Genomic DNA, 11,414 nt, shown 5'->3' with positions numbered 1-11,414 from the left:
TAGATAATGTTATGATTAAAAAGTATATCTGGATAATTTTAACAATTGCCGTGTAGTGAATTGAGGAAATTTTCTTCTAAACCAATGTAGAGATAAATTTATTTCCTTTACATATTGTACATATATTTTCTTCAGTTGCTAGAAAGTATTATGGGTTTAATTAATGATATTGTATGTTAAATACCAATTAATTCAGGGGCCATTTGGTAATGTTATTGTAGTAATGTTGTTTATTTTATTTGAAAATACGTGTAGGTGAAAAAAAAGTATGAAAATACTTATAATATTGTTTAAGTGTCCATTTGTTACAGCTTTTAGAAGCTGAAACACACTTTTTGAAACCAAATAAATAAAATGTGCGTTTGGTAAGATTTACAAAGTTGCTTTTTCTAAAAAAAGCTACATTTTCATTTGTGAAGGAAAAGCCCAAATCGCAAAAGCAGCCTTGAGCTCCATTGCAAAAAAGCGCTGGTGCGTTTCATGTTACCGTTGAGCAAATTTCCCAAATTGAACATAAACCCAATTTTATCCCTTTGTTTATAATACAATTTTACAAAGGAACCCAATAATGAAAAAAAAAAAACCGATCTGACCTATTTCTACCGCATGTCGTTAGCAGTGGTAAGAGATCAAGTAGCAGTGGGGAGGAAGACAGGCGGTGGTGAAGGCAGAGTAGATCAACAGACGACGGAGTCATGTTAAGGAAGATAGGCGGCGGTGAAGGCAGAGATCAAGCATCGATCTGACCTATTCCTCCCTTGGCGATTTCCCTCCCTATCTTTGTTTGATGAAAATCAAATGGTGTGGTGTGTGTGACCTTTAAGTTTGTGTGTTTTGATGGGATAGAGGGAAAGAAACTTGCAGACGAAATGGTAAGAGAAAAGAGAGAAAGGAAGAAGAAAAATAAAAAAAGAAAGAGAGCTTTGCGGAACTGGAATGTTTTGGAGGAAGTGGTAGGGAAAAAAGGGGAAAGAAGGAATAAAAAGAAAAGAGAAAGGTACGTGTGTGGAGGAGAAAAAAAGAGGGGAAAAAATAGAGTAAAGAAATAAGGGAAAAATAAAATAAAGAATGAGAAATTAAAATTGAGAAATGCTATCACAATATTTTCACAATACTTTCACAATAAATCTTAAGTGGTAAGTTATTATTAGTTAATATTGGTGAGAAAAAAATATTTTTCTTAGAAACTTTGAAAGTACTTTTTAGGATAATTTTGTATAAAGTATTTTCACAATACTTTCACAATACTTTATCAAGAGCGGACGCCATAAGTTGAAACTCTCTACAAAAAAAAATTGTCATTTTTGGTAATTTACCACTCAAACCGTCACTTTTATAATGCTAGTCAAACACTCAACTTTTTCAAAAAGCATTTTTTCATACAACATTTTTTTTAAAACCTTACTTTTTCAAAAAGTCTAGATTTAAAAAGCTGAACCAAACTCATCATAAATACTAAAAATTATTACTCAAAACACCTTACCAAATAACTCCTCAACTACACATAAAGTACATGCATTTGCGCATTCATTTGCTCGAAAATAGGGGAAAAAGAAAAGAAAAAAGAAGAAGAAGAAGATTCCAAAGCCAAAGCAGACGAAGTGCCCGTTTGGTTGGGCTTTTAGGGGCTAAAACGCAACTTTATGTAAAAGCTGGGCTAGATTGAGCGTTTGGTGACCCAAAAACGCAACTTTTGGGTAAAAGTTGCGTTTTGGGCCAAGGCAAAAACGCCCAAAATGCTTATAGAGGTTTAGAGCTCCATAAACAAAAAAGTTCACGAGCGTTTTCCAATTATCCGTTGGCTCATCCTAAAATTACCGAATTACCCAGCCCCTCATTCCTCTCATCTCATCTCTCTGCTCCGCTAAAATCCCTGAAGCTTCATCTCTTTTCTGCTCTGCCCTCTCCGTGTCTCTTCGTGATAAGTCTCCGTGAATCTTCTTCTGCTTTCTTTGTCTTCTTCTGCTTCTTTTCTGATCTGTTTTTTTTGGGCTCGTCCTAAAAAAATTCAGATCTTTGCTTAGTTCTCTTGCCGTGCTTAATCTCTTCTCTGCTCTGTCAATCTTCTTCCTCTTCTTTTGCTTTCTTCGTCTTCTTCTTCGTCTTCTCTGATCTGTGTGTGTGTGTGTGGGTGTGTGTGTGTGTGTGTGTGTGTGTGTGTGTGTGGAGGAAAGTAAAAGGAAAGGTAGATAAGAAGATAAGAAGATAAGGACGAAAGGAACATGTGGAGCAGAAAAAAGTGAAAGAAAAAAAAAAAAAGAGTTTTTGGGTTTGGACCGGTTATGCAACGTGGAAGAAAATATAATGACTAAGAACACAAATTATTTTATAACTTTTTTTTTATAGTTGTGATGTTATAGAGTATGTGGTGAAGAAAAAATTGTGGGTACTAGAATAACTCATTTAAAAGATAAGTGTTAATAAAATTTTATTTTACAAAGATTAATTTTAAATTAGTATTGTGAAATTATTGTGACATTTTATTATATCTCTAAACTTCTTAAGTTAGTACTATTTTTTTTTAGAAAAAAAATAGTACTATTGACAGAATATTTTATAACAGTTTCATAATAAAGTTTACATAATAAGTTGTTATTAGTTCTCATCTAAACCTACTAGTGACATTTTTTTTTCCTACTATTAACAACTTGTTATATAGACTTTATTGTGAAATTTTTGTGAAAATATTATATCCATAACTTGCATTAAAAGAGATAATTAAAACAAAAAATTCTTTTTATATAGACATTGTCCTTTTTAGTAATTTACCCCTCAAATTGCCACTTTTATAAGTACTAGCCAAACACTCAGCTTTTTCAAAAAGCACTTTTTAACAGTTTTTACCAAACACTCAACTTTTTTAAAAATCACTTTTTCATTATACATTTTTTAAAAACTCAACTTTTTCATTATGCACTATTTCAAAAAGCCCAACCAAACTCACCCGAAGTCGGACGACCATGACTTTTTAGATAAGAAATTACCAAGGGGGAATCTGATTCTAAAACTTCATGTTTGTAGCCTGATTCCCAAGTCATTTGAAGGACATTGCGTGCAATAATGCCCATACTACAGCTATATATTATTCGCAGTTGTACTTGTTTCTTAACTGATGAAAAAAAGAAAAGAAAAAACCGCGTCCATGTGTTTTCTAGAACACTGCCATCCGTATTTGAAGTCATAAAAGGTGTCATGGGGATTCCAATAGATAAACTTTGAAATAGGAGCAGATTTGTTACATTCTTTATTGGTGAAAAAAAAAATTTATTTAGTTTGTTATAAAATAGTAGGGTGGGTTGCACGTGTAAGACACATGTTAGCCCTTTAGTGAGATAATTAATATATATTTTTATTTTTTATTGAAGAAGTATGAAATCATGTACTTAAATTTAAAATAACTATTTGAATATTTATGTACTATGACAATTTTTTAGAACTTATTTACTAAATGTAATATCTATTCACCAAAAAATGCTACAAAGAATGATAATGAATATCATCATCTTTCTACAATATTTAAATTTTCGCAATGAATGATAATATATGCTACAAATTTTTTGAAGATCTTCATTAAATTAAATATTTGCAATCATCTATAATGAAAATTTTGTTATTTATATTTCATTCTTTATTATCTTATTTTATAAGTCTAACTACGGTGTTTAGCTTACTAATTTTTAATGAATACCCTTTTAAGTAGGAAAATAAATTAAAATAAGAACAAAATAACAAAAGACATATGTCATCAAAGTTTTTATTAGATAAAATTATAAGAGTAGAAGATATAAACCTAATAAATTAGTGTTCTCTAGGTAACAAATAGAATACTATATATCATCATTCTAACTTTTCAAACATAACTACCAGTCTACTACATAAAATTCAAAATACACAAAGAAATTTTTTGGGACATTAAAATTTAGTAGGAGTATATTAAACATTGCACAATGGAATATTTTAGGAATTATAAGATTTTGTTAGGGTTTAACTAAGAGAGAACCAATAGGGGTATATGCTCATTTACAAAATATAAATGATGAAATTATTCAACTTTACTTTAGGGGAGAATGCAACTACCCCGAACATAAAGGAGGAAAGTGTTACTTCGTCAATTTGTGTGTGTGTGCTTTTATTTTTATTTTTAAAAAAAAAAACTTGAAACAATGTGTAAAAAAAAAAGCAACCTAAAAAAATTATGCATCAAACAATGAATTTTAGTTCAACAAATTGAATAAACCAAAAAAGAAGTCTAGAAACACAACAACAAGTCACGATATCTTTACAATACCTCTATTTTAAGCTATGGTGGGTCCTATAGTCTGATATTTTATTATTTTATTTTAGAGTAATGTTACATCCACAATATTTTTATAATAAATCTTAGGTGGTAAATTGCTACTGGTTTTAAATTGGGCTAACCACTTTTAACCGTGTATTTAAAAATAAAATAAAAATCCAATTGAAGAAAATTGTGCCTAAAACAATGAGTTTTGGCTTGCTAAATTTAACTAAACAAAAAAAGAAGCCTAGGAATACAACAAAATGTCACACAAAAAAGAAGTTTAGGAATATAACAAAATGTCACAACATTTTCATAATATTTTTTTATTTCTAGTTGTGGTAGGTCCCAGTTGTGGTAGGCCCCAATTTGATATTTTATTATTTAATTGTCACATCCACAACATTTTCACAACGAATCTTAGGTAAAAAATTATTATTGGCTTTAAAATTATGCATTAAAAAAAAAAGTAAAAAGACAATACAAGAAAATTGTTCGTGAAACGTACAATGAATTTTGGCTCACCCAATTTGACTATATATACTAAAAAAGAAGTCTAAGAATATAACAAAATATTAATACTGTAAGTGCATAATTGCACCTGAACCCAAAGATTATTAGGGGCTCAGGCCCAATGAGCCTTAAACAATGAAATTTATAGAGTGTGGGCTTGAAATCTAGATTAGAAGTACTGAGAACTTGATAACGGGCTATAGGGTGCAAACACTTGTAAATAATGAATGATAATTGCAGGTGGACTTCCTCGGACGTGAGTCGAGGATTACTTCTGTATTATTTCTCTTTCTTTCTTAAAGATTACAATTCTTAATTTCTTTCTTAGTTACAGACTGCTCCTCTTTTCTTTGACCTTCACCCCCCTTAAATACTTCATTTCCTGACACTTTATCCACGTGTTGCTCAAACCCCCTCCCCCTAGATATTTCTTCCCTTAGTGCCTTTGAATAGTGACCAAAAGTTTCAGTTCTACTGTTCAGAGGTCACTTCCCTATTAATGCGGCCAGGGAGGTAGGTGCAGGGTCTTTAATGTGGAGGTGGCAGCCTTGGCTCATGATACTTTTCTAACATCGGTGTATCTAGAAGGTTCAGGGCTTCCCCCTCTTAACCAACAGTCTTTCCAGAGTTCTGCCTTGACCTTCGTACTGAATCTACGAGTTTTCTTGGGTCTGTTCGAGGAGAAACTCACCCTCGGATGTGTCCTCGGACCCTCGGCGTATGGGCTGATCCGCAGTACTAACAAATTCTTAGTCCAAGAACAGATCGGCCCTCCTTACTAGAGCCCAAGGGCCCAAATGCCCGCTTGGGTCCTTTTACTCCCCACAAATACATTTTCACAATATTTTTATTTTTAGGATCCGAATAGATATATTTTTATTTTATTTTAGAGAAATGCTACATTTTTAACATTTTTAGAACAAATTATAAATGACAAGTTGTTATTGGTTTTAAACTGAACTCACTACTGATATCATTTTTTTATCCTTCAAAAATACCTTGCCACTTAAAATTTGTTACAAAATTATCGTGAAAATGTTGTGGACATAACATTTCTTTTTATTTTGATCTATAAGGAACTGAGATCTTGCGATCGTGAAAATATTGTAACAAGAAGAAGATGTTATAATATTTTCATAATAAATTTATTTTTAGTTGTGATTGTTCTCAGTCTCTTATTTTATTATTTTATTTAGACCTTTAAAAAATTGACACCTAAATAATTATGAAAATATTGTAAAAATCTGTTGCGTCAGTGTAATTGTGTATGCACATATAATATTTAAAAGTACAAGCAAAACCAGCGTATTGTGGGAAAAAAAAAAAGGCCAATGAACAGTGCAAATCGTCAATAATTGTGAAAATTTGTTAAATTAGTGTAACTGTACATACACATAAATATTTAAAAGAAAAGACAGAAACAGTACAACTAAAATTGGCATACTGTGGTTTGTGGAAAAAAAAAAGAAGCCTAATGAACAATGTTGTGAAAGTGTTACAAAAAATATTGTGAATGTAGTATTTCTTTTTTCATAATACTTTTAGTTTTAGTTGTGGATGATTCTAGTATGATATTTTATTTTAACCTATTAAGAATTAACATATCAACAGTTGCAAAAATATTGTGACAATTTATTGTGTTAACTAACAATTTTATATATAAAAAAAAATAAAAAAAGAGTGAACAGGTTATTACCAAAAAAAAAAAACAGAGAAAAAAGAAAAGAAAAGAAAGTAGTGGGAAAAAAAAGGAGCAACGGTTCAAAACTTGAAAAAAAAAAGGGACTCACTAAACCAAAGCACTGTAGCTACAGTGCTTTAGCGCATTCGCGTTTTTATATATAGAAATACCTTTAGTTTTAGTTGTGGATAATTCTAGTATGATATTTTATTTTAACCTATTAAGAATTAACATATCAACAGTTGCAAAAATATTGTGACAATTTATTGTGTTAACTAACAGTTTTATATATAAAAAAATAAGAAAAGAGTGGACAGGATATTACCCCCGCCCAAAACAAAAAGTAGAGAAAAAAAGAAAAGAAAAGAAAGCAGTGGAGAAAAAAAAAAGAGCAATTGTTCAAAACAAGAAAAAAAAAAAGACTCACTAAACCAAAGCACTGTAGCTACAGTGCTTTAGTGCATTCGCACTTTTATATATAGTTTTGGTGGGCGAGGACTTCCATGAACCACACAGGAAGATATAGTTCAATGGTAGGACCCTTTGTCCCACCTAGCACTTAAAGAAAAACAATTTGAGAGATAGTCCCAACAAGACTAGTGTGGTGTTACCTATTATCGTTACGTGGTATGAGATCGATGAACCCATACCAGAGACTCTCATTTTTTATTTAACAACAAAAAGAAAAGGGACCTACATGGATACAATTTTTTTTTTCTGGCAGAGCCATAGTTGTCAAATTCCAAAGGTGAAAAATGTGTTCCAAAGAAACTCGTTAACACAATATTTTGTGCCACAACTTTATTTCAATTCTTATTTAGCATTTGGTAATAGTGATGGTTCTAGGATTTTTTTTTAAGGGTCATTAAGAAACTTAAGTTAAACAAAATTTAATAAAAATAGAACTTGAATATATCGAGTTATTAACACACATAAAAGAAATAAAACTGCAAATACATGAAATTTTATAATTTCCTTTTACGATTTTTCAAATTATAAAATTGTTATATGATAATTCATTATTACTTGTCATTTTTTTTAGTTCATTATTATTTGTCATTAGTTATTGCCAATGTGGGTAGCTGTGACCATTTTATTTTATTAAGATTGTATAACATTTATATTTTTATGTAGTTGTCATTATCTATTTATCATTGTTTTTATAAAAATATTTTAACTAAATGACAAAACTCGGCCCAAGGGCTTCGTATTAATTAATGACTCACACAACCACAATCATCTATATATATATAACCAACCGTATGCTTAAACAATCACTAGCTTCACTATTTTTTTTTTTAAATCACTAACGTTATCACAAAAAGTTATCATAACATGATAACAATACAGACACAAGTAACAAATCCTCTCTATTTTCTAATTATAAAATTTATATAAAGTTATATTATAATGCGCACATCCACACATATCACAATTCACACAAATAACATTATAACAAAAAATATTAAAATAATGCACACAATTAGTGTAAGTGCACAATTTGTACCTGGTCCAGTCACTAGATGGACTCAGGTCCAAAGAGCCTTATACAATAAAATTTGTAGAGTGTGGGCTTGAAACCTAGGTTATGGATATTGGATAAAGAGAAAAATAGGCTAGATTGCCGTTATCCGCGTATTCAATAGATGAGAATGAAGGAAAACTGGTTTTGTATCTCATACAAAACACATAGCGGAAGCAACAAAAAATGATCTATTTCATTCATGATTGATAACGTGCACTATGTAAATTTCAGAATTTAAGAACAAGATGGCATACCTTGGTGTGGAGAAATTCAAAACAATGATTAGAAGCACTTGGGAACACTTTTAATCTTCACTCCAATTCCACTTTACGCCCAAGATGTGTGGTCTCTCAATCAGTTTTCAAGGGAGAATGAAAGTGTGTCTCACACTCTCTCACACACCGTATTTTATTTCTTTTTTCCACTAATAAAAATTCTGTATGTTTCTCCATTTATAACTAATTGATTATCTAATTGGGCTGGCCTATTGGGCCTTTCCAATTGGGCTTTAGTGTGTGGCTTGGAGTGGGACCAAAAGGGACTAATAAGACACTAACTCCAATGGGCCTTGGGCTTTTCCGTCAACTCTTGACAAGTCCAAAGTTACCATTAATTATATTTAATACCACTATATAAATATAATTGCACTCTAGACCTTATTAATAAATTATATCCCAAGACTTTATTATACATGCAACCCCTTCATAAAATATTCGTAGTAACACAAAGTCATAAATGTAGACTGCCATTTTGTAAATTACTACATATTATCCTTGAGTACCCGGTTTAATTCTTTAAAGTTATTCATTATATATTTATGAAATCCAATTTCATAAATATATACTTTAGTAATTTCTTACTAAAGTGGTTAGGCCTAACTCTCTGAATAACTGAACCCATTAAACTTATCTCAAGGGAATATTTTATATCTCCATCAAGAGACTATGAATTCCATCTTGAGAATATATGTTCCATCAACACTAAATGTGGCTGCCCAACATACTGAGGTTTTGACCATCACTTTAGATCTAACTCCTGATATATCAAAGCAACCTACACCTTATGATCAGGTCCATTATTCTCTCAAGATTAAGAGTTCATGCAAATAGAAGTCGTGAGATTTATTATTCATTTGACAGTCGTTAGGAGAATAATAAATCTCACAGCGGTCCTGTTCAATATGTCTTAACTCTTAAAACATATCAACATATTAACTAGAAGTCTCCACTTCCATGATCAAGACAAATCATCTTAGTTGATACGTTATAGTCTTCGCAGATGAAATGCCCAATTTCATCACCGACTACGAACTGTAAATTCTAAGTTTACAAAGAACTTGTGATTTACATCTTCTGTGACTTTTCACATAAATCACATACAATGCATCTCATGGACTATATGATAATGTCTCATATTCATGTTACCATTATTTTATATAATAATAAAATAACTTTATCAATCACAATATTAAGTCATACATAATGTCATACATAATGTCATACATAATATCATACATAGCATCATACAATAGGATTTAAGGGCACTAATTCTAACAATCTCCCACTTGCCCTAAAGACTATTGTGCACTAATCTAACTCCCATTCCTTCCAAATGTGACTCGAAAATCCTTTGAGGCAAGGCTTTGGTAAAGGGATCTGCTAGATTATTTGCACTTTCAATCTTTGCTACCACAACATCTCCACGAGCAACAATGTCTCGAATGATGTGATACTTCCTCTCAATGTGATTTCCTTTATTGTGATTCCTTGGATCTTTGGATTGTGCAACCGCTCCACTATTGTCGCAAAACAATGTGATGGGAACTTGCTCCATTTTTACAACACAAAGGTCAGAAAGGAATTTCTTGAGCCAAACAGCCTCCTTTGCTGCTTCACAAGCAGCAACGTACTCGGCTTCTATAGTGGAGTCTACAATACAAGATTGCTTAACACTCCTCCAACTTATGGCTCCACCTCCCAAGGTGAAAACACATCCTGAAGTGGATTTTCTGAAATCTAGATCTGACTGAAGGTCTGAATCTGTATAGCCAATGGGAATCAAATCCTCACTATGGTAAACAAGCATATAATCTCTCGTTCTCCTAAGATACTTGAGAATATACTTTACAGCTTGCCAATGTTTTGGTCCAAGATTTGATTGATATCGACTGACCATGCCAACTGAATAGTGCACGTTATCAATCATGAATGAAATAGATCCTTGTTTGTTGCTTCCGCTATGTGTTTTGTATGAGATACAAAACCAAAATTTTTCCTTCAATTGGTATCAGAGCCAGGTTTTCATATCATGTTTGTATAGCGTGTGATTGAATTTTAGAATTTAGAAATACCGTTATCTTTGTGTTTTCAAATTTCTGCATAAAGATATTGTTTCATAAACATTGTGTGCATTGATCAATATATGTGATATATTGTTTTGCATGACACCAAAAGTGCACGGATTGCAAGTGGGATTGAATGGAAATTATAAAACTTCATCCAATCCGTGTAAAAATATATGAGTTTACAATGCAATTGTTTGTAAAGTCAATGTTTCGGGTTTGAAAATTTTGTTTGTTTCATGAGCCACAGATTGCAATGCCTTTGGTAGTTATTCATTGTTGGGATAACCGTTTGGAACTACCTATGCATGAACCAACTTAATGCATCACTTGGTCTTTTAATTGCATGGATTGCATGGCTTTCATGGCTTGGACCATTATTACATGACTTGACTTTTTCAAAGTTTCTTTTGTCTTGCCTATATATTATGGCCCACGGATGAATGGCTTTGTGTGCAAATTGTTGATGGCCATAAGTTTTATTATATATATATATATATATGTAAAGTACATGTAGGTATATTATTTTATATTATATATAATATAATATGGATTTTTATATATAATAAGGATTTTTATTACGTTATATATATTTATATATGTTTATGCTAGTTTAATGAAATTTATTCCTAATTAGATTAGGATTATTTTTTCACGTGTTTAGCATTATTATGGTTCTTGACCTTAAAAACCTTTATTTTAAAATATCTAGTGGGAGAGGGATTCAAGGGTTGGATCTCACAGCCTCCATTGTTGGTTCATAGTAGTGTGAAATATATACTTTGTCTTTGCCTCGAGCTTAGCATTCCATGCGGAGAGTATTTATTTCATGGTCCTATAAGATTGAATTTCTTGGTTTATAGTGGTTTGATAAACACCTTGTCTTAACTTCGAGCTTTGCATTCCATGCGGAGGGTGTTTTATCATGGTACTACAAAATAAGCCTGTTAAAGGGATGAAATGTGGTTACACATAATTCTAGATAATGGTATACACTAGACTAAGTATTATAGTATCCTCTAGGCTGAGTTCTTACTATTATTACTTAGAGGCTAAATGTAAAACGACATATTAT

This window comes from Castanea sativa, chromosome 5 (assembly GCF_040712315.1).
Source record: "Castanea sativa cultivar Marrone di Chiusa Pesio chromosome 5, ASM4071231v1".
Classification (NCBI taxonomy): domain Eukaryota; kingdom Viridiplantae; phylum Streptophyta; class Magnoliopsida; order Fagales; family Fagaceae; genus Castanea; species Castanea sativa.
Note: the sequence above shows the minus strand (reverse complement) of the source record.